The sequence below is a fragment of the Malania oleifera genome, chromosome 2 (assembly GCF_029873635.1).
Source record: "Malania oleifera isolate guangnan ecotype guangnan chromosome 2, ASM2987363v1, whole genome shotgun sequence".
Classification (NCBI taxonomy): domain Eukaryota; kingdom Viridiplantae; phylum Streptophyta; class Magnoliopsida; order Santalales; family Ximeniaceae; genus Malania; species Malania oleifera.
In genome coordinates this window covers 22,086,425-22,101,124 of record NC_080418.1, presented here as the reverse complement: position 1 = coordinate 22,101,124, position 14,700 = coordinate 22,086,425, and positions in this window count along the sequence as shown.

The following is a 14,700-nucleotide window of genomic DNA, read 5'->3' as shown; positions in this document are numbered from 1 at the left end:
TAGTTAGGCGAGCAGATCAAGCTCGCTGGTAAAGGGACTACAATACTGCCCTATGAGAAGGGTGAGTCTTGTGGGGTAGAAAATATTTTTGTATAGCCCAACTCAGTTATATACGTAAGAACAGGGAATGAACTAGTAGTCTATTATTGTATTGTAAATATATGGTTGTGGATTTATCTGTAAACAACTTCTCGCTGCATAGGTTGGTGATTAGTTATAGTAGATTGTGTTGAGAGTGGAATTTCATAGTCTTTATTATTATTACATATAATTGAATATACAGAATTATAGCAGGTTGTTACACATTTGGCAACCCGAAGGTCATTACTAAAGCATATCAGGACACTCACCTTACTCAATAAGCCCTCTAGTGTTAGATTGAGCTCGTACTCACACAGTTTAAACAAAGGTTTACCAGCGAAGGCCCCAAGGATAGGAAAATCTACCCGCCCATACAAGTAGGTTCCTTCTGCCCTAGTGCATTATGCAACCTACTGCTACATCTGATACTACTAGCACACTCGCCTTTCTCAGCAAGCTTTCGGGCGAAGAGTATGCCCCACCCCAGTTATAACATATTCTGTTAGCATAAATACTTCTAATATCATAATACATTATTCTTTCTGTCATTATTAAACCATTCACATATGTTCATGTTCATAACTTTAACATTTCATTGCATTTCACTTTAAGTGACTCTTTCCCATTTGCATCGTTCACATTTCACATTTCATTCCATTATCATTTCATTGTCTTTTCATTCCATTCTCATTTCCTTGATTCGTACTACATCTGCTCTTTAGCCGTCATCAGTTAGTCCATATAGAAATGCGCTAAAATTTGCTAACACAACTCCTTTTAGATGTCATCAGTTAGTCCACATAGAAATGCGCTATAATCTGCTAATAAGGCTTTTAGCGGTCATACATTTACATGGTTATATTAACATACACAAGCAGCATGGTTCATATCATATTTCATTCTTAATACATTACTTACTTAACCTGCATCTCATACATTTAACGTATATTTGCGCAGAACTTACATTTACAGATGCCACACAATTAAGCAAAAAAAATTGATACATTGCCTGTAAAATAAGCCAACCAACATTTAATGTTTATATACTGAAAATACCTTTCATTTCTTACATAATTATCGTGAAAATATCTTTCACTTTCATCAGTTCATTTTCTCATATACATATCTAATAAACGGCCCTAAGCTCGGAAAACATAATTTAAATGGTTGGCATTTTAAACCTATACCAAAACATATACACGTATATATAACACAATTCATTTTTCATTAAATTCATAAAATTCTGGTTTAATATATATTTTTCCCCTTATCTGGTTTCTTGAACTACGCCAATAGGGACCCCGAAAAGATACCTACGATGCTCACCCAAACCCTGAATAAAAAATCCTAGTTCCATTAAATCAACCATAAATAAAAAATTATTTTAATATTTCCTAAGTCCATAAATTCCAAACAAATAATTATACCCTCTAATATAACCATTTTACCTAATTCCCCAAATCCCACTCTCGCTTTAGAGTGAGGCCTAGAAAATTCAAATTAAAAATTTACTCATACCAAAATGACGACAATCGCGACTAGGACCACGTAGTGGTGCTTGATCATCGATTTAATGGTGGATTTAAGGAGAAATTAAGGATTTAGAGGAAATATACCTTTCCCCAAAAGTGGTGCCTACGCCGCTCTCACTATAAATCCGGTCCAATAGAAATGTTGGTGGCGGAGTAAGGAACCCAACGGTATCTTCCGTTTTTCGATCGACCGAATATTAACCGAGAAAATAAGGAGAGAGAGAGAGAGAGAAGGAGGATGGAGGAGGTGACGAGAAGTGAGAGAGTGAGAGAGACACATGAGGAGCCTCTGAAATTTCTTCTCAGGTAAGCTTCTTTATCCTTTTCCCTTGTTTTTTTTCCCTTTACTTACTTTAACTTAACTTCATATCATATACTTATATATATATATATAACCACCATTTTACTTAATAAATTCAAGTTGTTAGCCTTGGTGTATTTCCAAGAGGGGGGGGGGTGAATTGGATATTTAAAATTTCTTCCTAAGTTCAACTAATCTAGTAGCAGCATTACACAAACCTAGGGTCTTTCTATTTAATTATAAATCCAATCAACACATGTACTACATATAATGAATCAAGCATACAACATACATGTGCTAAAAATAAATGTGCAAAAAATAATTTTGCAGAAATATAAAGAACACGCACGATATGTTATCAGGGTTCGGCCAACTATGCCTACGTCCTCGCTTTGGCCACACCAGCACAAGGATTCCACTACTGCTCACTTAACGGGTGGAGCGGCACCGGTTACAACCAGGTCAATTCAAGGGGTTGACCTCAACCAACACGCCTTATCAGGATGACATACCTACCTTTCCTAACCGAGTCTAAACCAATTCGGGACTATTCAACATGGCTAGTCTCCCTCTTCAGGCCCGTGCCTGGAATACAACAAATGTGTAATACAATTTTTGAGTACACGGAAATATGCTTCTCACACTAAGCAGGTATGTACTACAATATGCGCAAGTAATAATCAATCCACACCAAACACGTAAGAACTATAAGCTCAGTGGTGTATATATGTATCTTTGTGCAAGCAACACTCAACAAGATGTGATCACTATAATGTTTAAGAGTGTTCCAAATGAGTTATATCTTTGAAACAAGTTAATATCAAATCTCAATGTTCAATCAGAATTTCAAAGATGCTTAATCAAATATTCAAACTAACTCAAAATATTTTCCTTCAATGTAATGAGCTCAAAAGTAGTTTGAAAAATATTATAACTTGCAAAAAATGTTTTTGCACAACAAAATCAAAGCTAAGGGAATCTTGCAATGACAATGTAAAGATCCCTAAGCTTGTTAGTTTATCTCAACACAAAATTTATAATATTGAAATTTGTGAGATAAACTTAACTAAACTCCCTAAAAATGAATCACACAATCAAACAAGAATAATGGGAGTATTAGTAGTATCTAATAAACACAAGAACAATCAATAAACTCTCACAATATCAAGATGTATCAAGAGAATGAATATTTGAGGGAATTTTGGGCAAAATGAGATTTTTAGATAGATAGGATTTTTGCTAATTATCTTCACAAATGAACCCATATTTATAGACAAGGTAAAAAATATAACCGTTTGGGACCTATTGAGTATTATTAGGAAAGTTTAAAAACATTTAAGCACAATTAATCCCATTTAAAAAATTTAACCACGGTAAAAATAATTTGCCGACCTGAGAGCACCAGTCGACCGGACACGAGGTTCGTTTGACACAAAGTTCGGTTGATCGGGAGAAATTTGAACTGAAAGTTCGGTTGACCAGACAAAGGGTTCCAAGGCGATTTTTCCATTTCCGCGCAGTTCGGTTGACCGAGACACTTTGAACTAAAAAGTTTGGTTGACTAGACAGTTGTGACATCTTCCATGGACCTTCGGGTCGACCAGGGCGTTGAAGTGCTTTCCTAGTTAGTTGATCGAAAGGTCAAAGTGTTGACCCCAGGGAGTTCGGTCGACTAGCAATTTTGAATTGAACAAGTTCGGTCGATCGTATCATGGTCAAACTGTTGACCTGGTGACCGGTTTGGTCGATCGACAGAGTTACATTGTGAAAGTATGGTCTACCGAACATGCATTTTTAATGCATTTAGGTTCTATTCCTTATGTATATTAACTTTATTCATATAATGATTAATGTTTAAGACTATAGGGCATATTTTTTTATAAATTATTGGGAGTCTTAAGGTTAGTCTAGGTCTTCTTTAGGACACCGAAAAATCTGACGTTGGTCAATCGAAGGGTGATCCCTAAGGTCTTTCTAAGGTCATGATTTTGTGTAAGGACCTAGAGTCATTCTAAGGTCTTTGAGCTTGTAGTTTCTACATGCATGATATGCATTAAATATTACAGACCTTTTTCCTATTTACTATTACAGACTCGAATTGAATGATAATATAAATTACAACATCAACTAATCTTCAGGGGCTTTAGGCTTCAAGCTTTCACGTGCCATCAAATATGAACTTGCCAATAAGAACCTACACACAAACTTGAAAGCCATCAAATACAAAGAGTATTTATCATTATCAAAACTGGGAATGACCCATAGTGTAGTAACCGGGAAAAATAATAATAATAAAATTTTAAAAATAAATAAATAAATTAAAATAATAAAATAATAAAATAAAATAAATTAATTAAATTAACAAGTAAAATGAATAGTATGATAAGGAAAATATATATATATATATAAGTTAAAAGTAATTATGATATTAATATATATATATATAAATAGTGCAAGCTTCTCCAAGAAGCTTTGTTTCAAATTCATCAAATCCAATTTGAATTGGATTCCTTTCCTGCGCCAGTGCACTCTCCTCTCTCTCTCTCTCTCTCTCCCCTCTCCCTCTCTCATACGACTCTCTCTCTTTCTCTCTCTCTCTCTTCGATTCCGGGCCAGTTTTACGCCGGATCGACAAGCCGAAGCTACCCCAATGCTCCTGACGAAGTTCTCTACAAATCTGCGGGAGCGGATCGTTGGAGAAAGCAATTTGGAAATCATCCCTAAGTTGAGGTAAGGCTTTTTAAGCCAAATTTGAAGTTGTAACAGTTGAGAAAAGTGTTATAGGCATTGAAATATTAAAGTTTAATACTGGAAATTTTCATTTTCAGGGGTGTTAGTTAGGAACATTAGGAATCATCCCTAAGTTGAGGTAAGGCTTTTTAAGCCAAATTTGACTTTGTGGTAGTTATAGAAAATGTTGTGCGTACGAAAATACTGAACTTTAATTCTGTGAGTTTTCGTTTCCAAGGTTGTTGAGTTGAGAACCCTGTGGGTGCAGGGAAGATTTTCTTAGGGGCTTTGCAGGAATCAAGTAAGGGGATAAACTAAGCTAGTTTTTTTTTTAGAAAATGCATGTATATATATATGTAGTATTTAGTTTCAAGAAAAATAAATATACTTATATATATGGTTTACATTTGGAAAATATTGTTTAAATGATGATATGTTGAATACGTGGGAAATTTGTTCAGTGTGGCATGAGTATAAAAATGTTGTGAAATACTGTTTTCTGGGAATGGGGATGATATGGATTTCTATGATGGAAAACCGGCATACGGGCTGAGATATATATATATATATATATATATATATATATACGTGATTTGCCTGCGTACGAGCCGAGCTATGTGATTTGCCAGCATATGGGCAGTGCTATGTGATTTGCCGGCGTACGGGCCGAGTTATGTGATTTGCCAGCGTACGAGCTGTGCTATGTGATTTGCTGGCGTACGGGTCGAACTATGATAAAATGTGAAATACCAGCGTACGGGCTGATGATTTTCATGATATATGTATATGTGAAAAATGATATGAATGATTTGATAATTAATGATATGAGTTATCCATGTATCCATGTATCAGAACCTGGTTGGCTTGGTCTAAGCTAGCACTTGCACGGTACCGTTGCTATGTGTCCATGGTCTTCGTGATCATGATATTTGTGTTAACACCGCTGTACGGAGTGGTGTGAAATTGGATGGTCGATGTGGTTATTTTCAAGAAGTGTGTTGTATCGCCCCTAGTGTACGGACCAGTCTGGGTAGACCCATCGGACCTACAGACTACTGTTTGACTTGGCAGTGGTCAGCCAACCATTGTCAGGTCTCGCCTTCGGGTCACACAACCCAGTCATGTGGGAGTAATACATGACAACAGCCAGCTAACCTACCAGGATTGTTTATGTTATTATTATGATATGAGATGAGATATGCTTATGAAATGCAATATGTTTTGCCATGTTTTGATATACATATGTTTTCCCAAATTTGATAAACAGTTATTGAATATGTTATGTATGATATATGTAAAACACGGAATACTCATGTTGCCACACATTGATATTAGTTTATTTTCCCTTACTGAGAGGTGTCTCACCCCTAAATTTCATAAACTTTTCAAGAGCCCTAGATAGGAGAGCGGTAGAAGCCCTACTGATATAGTATGGTCTATCTGCCCTTTTTGAAGGGTAAGTTTTGTAGGGATGGTTAGATTTTGTGGGAAATGTCCCTAGGTCTTATTTTTGAGATGTATATATGGAAATACGATGGTTGTAGTGGCTTTGGTATTTGTTGTAAAATGATGGATGTTTTGTATTTACAATATTGTGAATATAAATATTTCCTACTGCTTAGGCTTCCGATTGTGTCTGATGTATCCCTAGTGCCCACGGGTCCAGGTGGATTATGACCCGCTGAGCTGGAATATGGGATATGTGATGTTGATATGATTTAAAAAAAATATGTGGAAAAATGAGCAGGTCGTGACACATAGGGTCAACACAAGTTAATAATGTTTGACTAATTAATTAATTACAAATAAATAATTTTAATTTAATTTAAGTATTTTTTTACTATTGCCTTTATTTGTTTATTTAATACATTAATTTAATAATATTTAACTAATTAACTGATTAATAATTTTAATTAATTAATAATGTTTTTTTATTTAATAACTTTTTTTTCCCCGAGTTATTACACTTTTTCTGGTATGTATGAAAAACCATTAGCAAATAACATGGTACATCTAATGAAGAAATTGTTTAATTTGAAGATGGCAGAGAATGCATCAGTAGCACAATATCTGTATGAGTTTAATACCATCACAAATCAATTATCGTCTGTAGAAATTGATTTTGATGATGAGATTCATGCACTGATCATTTTGGCTTTGTTGCCAAACAGTTAGGAGGCAATGAGGATGGCAGAAGATGTCGCGACCTGCTCATTTTTTCACATTTTTTTTTATAATGATAATATCAATAGCACATTTCTCATATTCCAATTCAACAGGTCACAATCCACTTGGACCCGTGTGTACTAGGGATATACCAGAACATACAGCAGAAGCCCTAGTAGTAGAAAACATATAATAATGTACATCTCAATACCATATATTACAATATACTAGAGTTGTTATAGTCCACAGTATTTCTATATATACATCCCAAAATAAATCTAGGGATATTTCCCACAAAATCTAACTATCCCTACAAAAAGAAACTTACCCCTCAAAAAGGGTAGATACCCAGCACTAGGTTAGCAGGGCTTTTCCCGCTCTCCTATCAGGGGCTCCTAAAAAGTTTATAAGATTAAGGGGTGAGACACCTCTCAATAAGGGAAATAAACTAATATTAGTGTGTGGCAACATGAGTTTTCTGTATTGTACATATCCCATACATAACATATTCAATGACTGTTTTGTCAAGTCTGGAAAAACATGTATATGTCAAATCATGACAGAACATATTGCATTTTCATAAACATATCTCATCTCATATAGTAGTAATAACATAAAAATCATCCTAGTAGGTTAGCTGGCTGTTGTCATGTATTACTCCCATATGACTGGGTTGTATGGCCCAAAGGCGGGACCTGACAATGGTTGGCCGACCACTGTCAAGTCAAATAGTAGTCTGTAGGTCTAATGGGTCTGCCAGACCTAGTTCGTACACCAGGGGCGATCACATCACACTTCTTTAATAACCACATCGACCATCCAATCTCACACCACTCCGTACAATGGCATTAACACAAATATCATGATCACGAAGACCATGGACACATAGCAACGATACTGGGCAAGTGCTAACCTAGACCAAACCAACTAGATCTGATATCATATAACATATTCTGTTAGCTTTATTGTGATCCCAAGAGGGGGGGGGGGTGAATTGGTATTTTTAAAATCTATCCCCTAGGTATTCCTTCTAACAGCAGTATGTTCACAATCCTACGGTCAATCTAGTGCAGGTAATATCAGAAGTTAAATAAAGTAGATTAATCAATTTACACAAGCACCAGAAAGCAGTAAAGAGAAGGGTGACACACAGATATGTTATCGAGGTTCGGCCAACTGCCTACGTCCTTGCCTTAGCTAACCAGCACAAGGATTATCACAATAACTTGCTCATTTAAACGAGTGGAGCGACACCTATACAAACCAGGTCAAATTAACACAGGGCTGACCTCAATCTTTACACCAATCCTTATTGGGCTAGATTATCGCCCCCTCAGGCCACGCCTGGAGTCTCTCAGATATACAATCAAAAGGTACAATACAAGGGTGCTTTCACGTAAAGAAAATTTGTACCACAAATGCGCACAATCACAAATACCACAGATAATTTAAAATGTAAGCTCAGTGTGGTCTAGATAATTCAACTCTCAAATATATTTTCTATCAGTGTAGTACGCATGTGAGAGTGTCAATAATAATTTGTGTATTTCAAAATATTCAATCAAACGTGTTTACGCAGAATATCAAAAAAGCCTCAAGAATGTCAATCAGTAGAGTATCTCAATCACATAAATATGTATATGCTTGGACTTGCAAAATATATATGATCTTTGTTTTCAGAAAAAATGTATGAGTGAGTAAATATTGCAACAAAGATGTTTCACCTCAAAAACAAATATCTCCTCAAATGGTTTTCAAAATAAAGAGCGATAGATATTTGTAAATGATTTTGAAAATATTTTGCAACCAAAAGCAAATGCGAGCTTCTCAAGATGTTGCAACGAATATGCAATCTTAGAAGATCTAGTAAAGTCTTCTTAGGATGAACTTATCAGCAAAGTCCCCTAAAAATCCTTTTAGGTTTGGCTCTCAACAAAATGAAACAATCTTATAGCAAAAAGAGAGCAAACCTTTCAATCTAAAAACTCAAGAACACTTACAGATGATTTAACAACTTTTGAAGGTAAGTTAGAGTGTATTTGGAAGAGTATGAGCAATGAGAAATATTTTTCTTTGAAAGAGAATTTAATTTTCTATTTTTGCTAATCGATGCTTAATTCTCCCAAATGAAACAATATATATAGACATACCAAAATATTTGACCGTTGGGGACCTATTAGGGATTGTTACAAAAGATTAATGACATTTAAAGCATTTTAACTCTGTTTAAAACTTTTAACTGTGGTAAAAAAATAGGTGTAACCCGAGAGGTCCAGTCGACCAGATTAGGTTCGGTTGACCAAGTCTCATATGGTTCAGTCAACCAGGGGACTTGTGAACTGAGGTCTCGGTCGACCAAGAGAAGGAGATTTCTTAATTTTCTGAGGTTCAGTCGACCAGACTACTGGAACTTCTCCCGAGGACCCTCGATCGACCAAGTAATTGTAGTACAAAAAAGATTGGTAAACCAGATGGTCAAACTTTTGACCCAGTGAGGTTTCGATTGACTAGAGCTTTTTGAACTACCTGGTTAGGTCGACCAGGTGGTCAAAATGTTGACCAGAGAGGGTTTCGATCGACTGGGGGGTTTTGAACTGCATAGGTTCGGTCGACCAGAACCTTAGTCAACAGTTGACTTAGGTCTGGTTCGGTCGACCAGGCCAAAATGAACTGTGTTGGCCGATCGAGCGAAAGTGCACCAAGTGTGCATTTCGGTCCCGTCTTGAAGCATACAAGCCCTATTCAAGTGCCTAACAAGTATATGTGAAAATGTGTGTATCTTAGGGTCACTTGGGGTCCAATTTCAAGACACCAAAAAAGTCCGGTGTCGATCGACCGAAGGGAAAACCCTAAGGTCACTCTAAGGTCATTTTGCATTATGATTGGTTTGAGATCACAAAATAAACCATACATGTGATGTGTGTGCTTATTACAAACCGAATACCTTAATTACTATTATAGACAAATTTCACTACAAAAATATTACAATCAAGAGTATGAATTTGTCTTCAAGTTTTGAGTTTTCACGTGCCATTAATGATTTGTTAATATGGACTTGCACTTGAACTAGATATTCATTAAATACAGGAGTATTTGTCATTATCAAAACCGGACGTGACCTATTAGATCAACATATTTTAAAACGGTGATACATGGATATCTCATATCATTAATTTTCACATCAATCATATCATTTTGCATATATACATGTGTGTCATAAAAATCATCGACTCATACGCCGGTATTACACATTTTATCAAAGCTTGGCCCGTACGCAGGCAAACATATCATAGCACAGCCCGTACGCTGGCAAATCACATGCACATAGCACGACCCGTACGCCAGCAAATCACAGTCACATAGCACGACCCGCACGCCGGAAAAACATATAAAAACCCCGGCCCGTATGCCAGTTTTTTCATTATAAAAATCTATATCATTCGCATTCACAGAAAACAGTATTTCATAGCATTCCTACTCATGCCACACAAATAGGTTTTTCACATATTCAATATACCATCATTTAGAAGTATTTTTCCAAATATAAATCATATATATATATAAATATATTTATATCCTGAAATCAAATGCTATATATATACACATGCATTTTCTCAAAACAAAACTAGCTTAGTTTATCCCCTTACCTACTTCCTGAAAAGCCCCTAAGAAAATTCTACCCCGCACCCGCAGGGTTCCCAACTCAATACCCTAAAAGTGCAAACCCCCAGTATTAAACTTCAATATTTTTACGTGTATAACACTTCTTATAACTGCCGTTAAGTCAAATTCTTCTTAAAAAGCCTTACCTCAACTTAGGGATGATTTCCAACGTTCCCAATTCAACACCCCTGGAAATGAAAACTCCCAGTATTAAAGTTCAGTATTCTAAGTGTATAACATTTTTCTCAACTGTCACAAATCCAAATATTGAGTAAAAAGCCTTACCCTAGATTTGGAATGGTTTCCACCTAACTTTCACCAACGATCCGCTCCAACAGATTTGGAAAGAACTTCCCCAGAAGCGTCGTGGTGACTTCGGATTGTCGATTCGGTAAAGATCTGGCCTGAAATCGATGAAAGAAAGAGAGAGAACCAAAGAAGAAAGAGAGAGAGAGAGAAGGAAACTTGCTTAATAGTGAAGATAAAATCCAGATTTTTCTATTTATAGACAGGGGATTTCGTCGACGAGCCAAGTAATTTGTCAACGAATCCTTCATTAATTTCGTCGATAAAATTCAGTCGGCTCAAAATGCCTCTCGATATTTCTTCGTCGATGAATTTTCTTAAGCCTTCATCAACGAATACAGGGGATTCGTCGACAAAGCCCTGATGATCCCCTTTTTGTTTTTCCTTCCAAAATGCAATGTCATCGAATGCCTCCTTCTGCTTCCTGTTCCCATTCCCTTTTCTTTTATTATTTAAATATCATTTTAAATTCGGGTCGTTACAGAAGAGATGCGGGTGAAACCTTAGGATCTGGTTCTACCCTAAACCTTGAGACAAGAGGCAGAGGAAATGATCGAAATTCAGATCAAGGTAGATCAAAATCCATAAACTATAATCGAAATAGAAGTAAATCTAGATCTGGCCAAAAGGGACAATGTTAGAACTGTGGGAAAACGGGTCACTTTAGGAGACAATGCAAAAGTCTTAAGAAGAAGAATGAGGATGATTTTGCTAATGATGTAACAGAAAAGGTACACGATGCATTACTTCTTGCAGTAGACAGTCCACTTGATGATTGGGTTTTGAACTCAGAAGCTTTGTTTTATACGACTTCACACCATGAAATCATACAAAATTATGTAACATGAGATTTTGGTAAGGTGTATTTGGCTGAAGGTACAACCTTGGATGTTGTGAGTATGGAAAACGTTCGGATGTCGTTGCCCAATGGGTCTGTTTGGTTACTGGACAAGGTACGACATATTCTTGATCTGAGAAGGAATTTGATTTCTGTCGGACAGCTTGATGATGAAGGGCATGAAATATTGTTTACTGGTGGCACTTGGAAAATTATAAAGGGAGCCAGAGTATTGTCTCGTGGAAAGAAATCTGATACTCTATACATGACCTCAAGTCCAAGAGACACAATTGCAGTTGCTGAAGCAAGTACTGATATAAGCTTATGGTACCGTAGACTTAGTCACATGAGTGAGAAAGGGATGAAGATGCTGTAAAAAGGGAAACTACTAGAATTGAAGTCCGTTGATTTTGACTTGTGTGAAAGCTGCATCTTAAGAAATCAGAAAAGGGTGAGTTTATTGAAAAGTGGTAGAACAACGAAGGAGGCTGAAAAATTGGAGTTAGTGCACATAGATTTTTGGGGGCCTTCTCCCGTTGCATCCCTTGGAGGTTCAACATACTACGTTACTTTCATTGATGACTCAACCATAAAGGTATGAGTTTATTTTTTGAAAAATAAATATGATGTATTTGAAACTTTTAAGAAGTGGAAGGCTATGGTTGAGACTTTTGAAAGTAAAGTGTTTGAGGTCGAACAATGGAGGAGAGTACATAGATGAAGGGTTTAGAGAGTATTGTGCTGCTCATGGAATCAGAATGGAAAAGACCATTCCTGGGACACCACAGCAAAATGGTGTGGCTGAGCGCATGAACAGAACTCTCAATGAGTGTGCTAGGAGTATGAGGTTGCATGCTGGACTACCAAAAACTTTTTGGGCTGATGCTATTAGTACTGTAGCTTATCTGATAAACCAAGGACCTTCAATTCCCATGGAGTTCAGACTTCCTGAAGAGGTTTGGAGCGATAAAGAGGTAAAATTTTCTCACTTAAAAGTTTTTGGTTGTGTTTCTTAAGTTCATATTGATTCTGATGCTCGTAATAAACTTGATGCAAAGTCTAAAACATGTTATTTCATTGGATATGGTGATGAGAAATTTGGCTTCGGTTTTGGGATGAACATAATAGGAAAATCATCTAAAGTAGAAATGTGATATTTAATGAATAGGTTATGTACAAGAACAGGTCAACTATAGTGTCAGATGTCACAGAGATAGATTAGAAGAAATTTGAGTTTGTTAACTTAGATGAGTTGACTAAAAGTATGGTCCAAGAAAGGGGTGAAGATGATAAGGAAAATGTAGAATCACAGGTAAATCAGAATACACCTGTAGCTGTGGTCCGTAGATCTTCCAGGACCATTAGACATCCACAGCGTTATTCACTTGTTATAAATTATCTCCTGCTGACTAATGGTGGTGAGCCAGAGTGTTATGATGAAGCCTTGTAGGATGAAAGTTCAAGCAAGTGGGAGTTAGCCATGAAGGATAAGATGGATTCCTTATTGGGGAATTAGACATGGGAACTGACTGAATTGCTAGTAGAGAAGAAGGCTTTGCACAACAAGTGGGTATATAGAATAAAGAACAAACATGATGGTAGCAAGCGCTACAAAGCCAGATTAGTTGTCAAAGGGTTCTAGCAGAAGGAGGGCATTGACTTCATAGAAATATTTTCTCCAGTTATGAAGATGTCGACAATTAAACCGGTACTGGGAATGGTGGCTGCAGAAAATCTACATCTTGAGCAGTTAGATGTGAAAACGACATTCTTTCATGGTGACTTGGAGGAAGCCATCTACATGATTCAACTAGAAGGGTTCATTGTCTAAGGACAAGAGAATTTAGTCTGCAAACTGAGAAAGAGCCTGTATGGGCTAAAACATGCTCCAAGACAATGATATAAGAAATTTGATAGTTTTATGCATAAAATTGGGTTCAAGAGATGTGAAGCTTATCACTGTCGTTATGTTAAGTTCTTTGACAATTCTTACATCATTTTACTATTATATGTAGATGATATGCTCATTGTAGGGTCTAACATTGAAGAGATTAATAATCTGAAGAAGCAATTGTCAAAACAGTTTGCAATGATGGATTTAGGAGTTGTAAAGCAAATCCTTGGAATGAGAATCATTAGAGACAAAGGCTAATGGTACATTAAAGCTTTCACAGTCAGAGTATGTGAAGAAAATTCTCAACAGGTTCAACATGAATGAAGCTAAACCAATGAGCACACCCTTGGGTAGTCATTTCAAACTAAGTAAGGAACAGTCACTGAAGACTAAAGAAGAAAGGGACCATATGAGCAAGGTGCCCTATGCCTCAGCGATTGGCAGCTTGATGTATGCTATGGTGTGTACAAGGCCAGACATTGCACATGCAGTGGGAGTTGTGAGTAGATTCATGAGTAGGCCAGGAAAGCAGCATTGGGAGGCAGTCAAGTGGATTTTGAGATATCTGAGGGGTTCATCAAATATATGTCTTTGCTTCACAGATGCAAGTTTGTAACTGCAGGGTTATGTAGACACTGATTTTGCTGGTGATAATGATAGTAGAAAGAGTACTACTGGGTTTGTATTTACTCTGGGTGGTACAAATATATCTTGGGCTTCAAATCTGCAAAAGATTGTTACTTTGTCTACTACAGAAGTTGAGTATGTTGCAGCAACTGAAGTTGGAAAGGAGATGATTTGGTTACATGATTTCTTAGACGAATTAGGTAAGAAGCAAAAGATGGACATTCTACATAGTGACAGTCAGAGTGCAATTTTTCTTGCCAAAAATTTGGTTTTTCATTCAAATTCGAAACATATATAGACAAAATACCACTTTGTCCATTACCTTGTTGAAGATAAGCTGGTAATACTTGAGAACATCTATGGATCTAAGAACCCGGTAGACATGTTGACTAAGGGTGTCACTATTGAGAAGCTGAAGTTGTGTGCAGTTTCAGTTGGTCTTCTAGCTTGAGGACAGGAGGATGAGTTGCAGGGATGAGGGATTATTCATTTGGAGGATTACAGTTGATATTGGTGATTGAACTAGTCTCCAAGTGGGAGATTTGTTGGGCTTTTGTGGAGC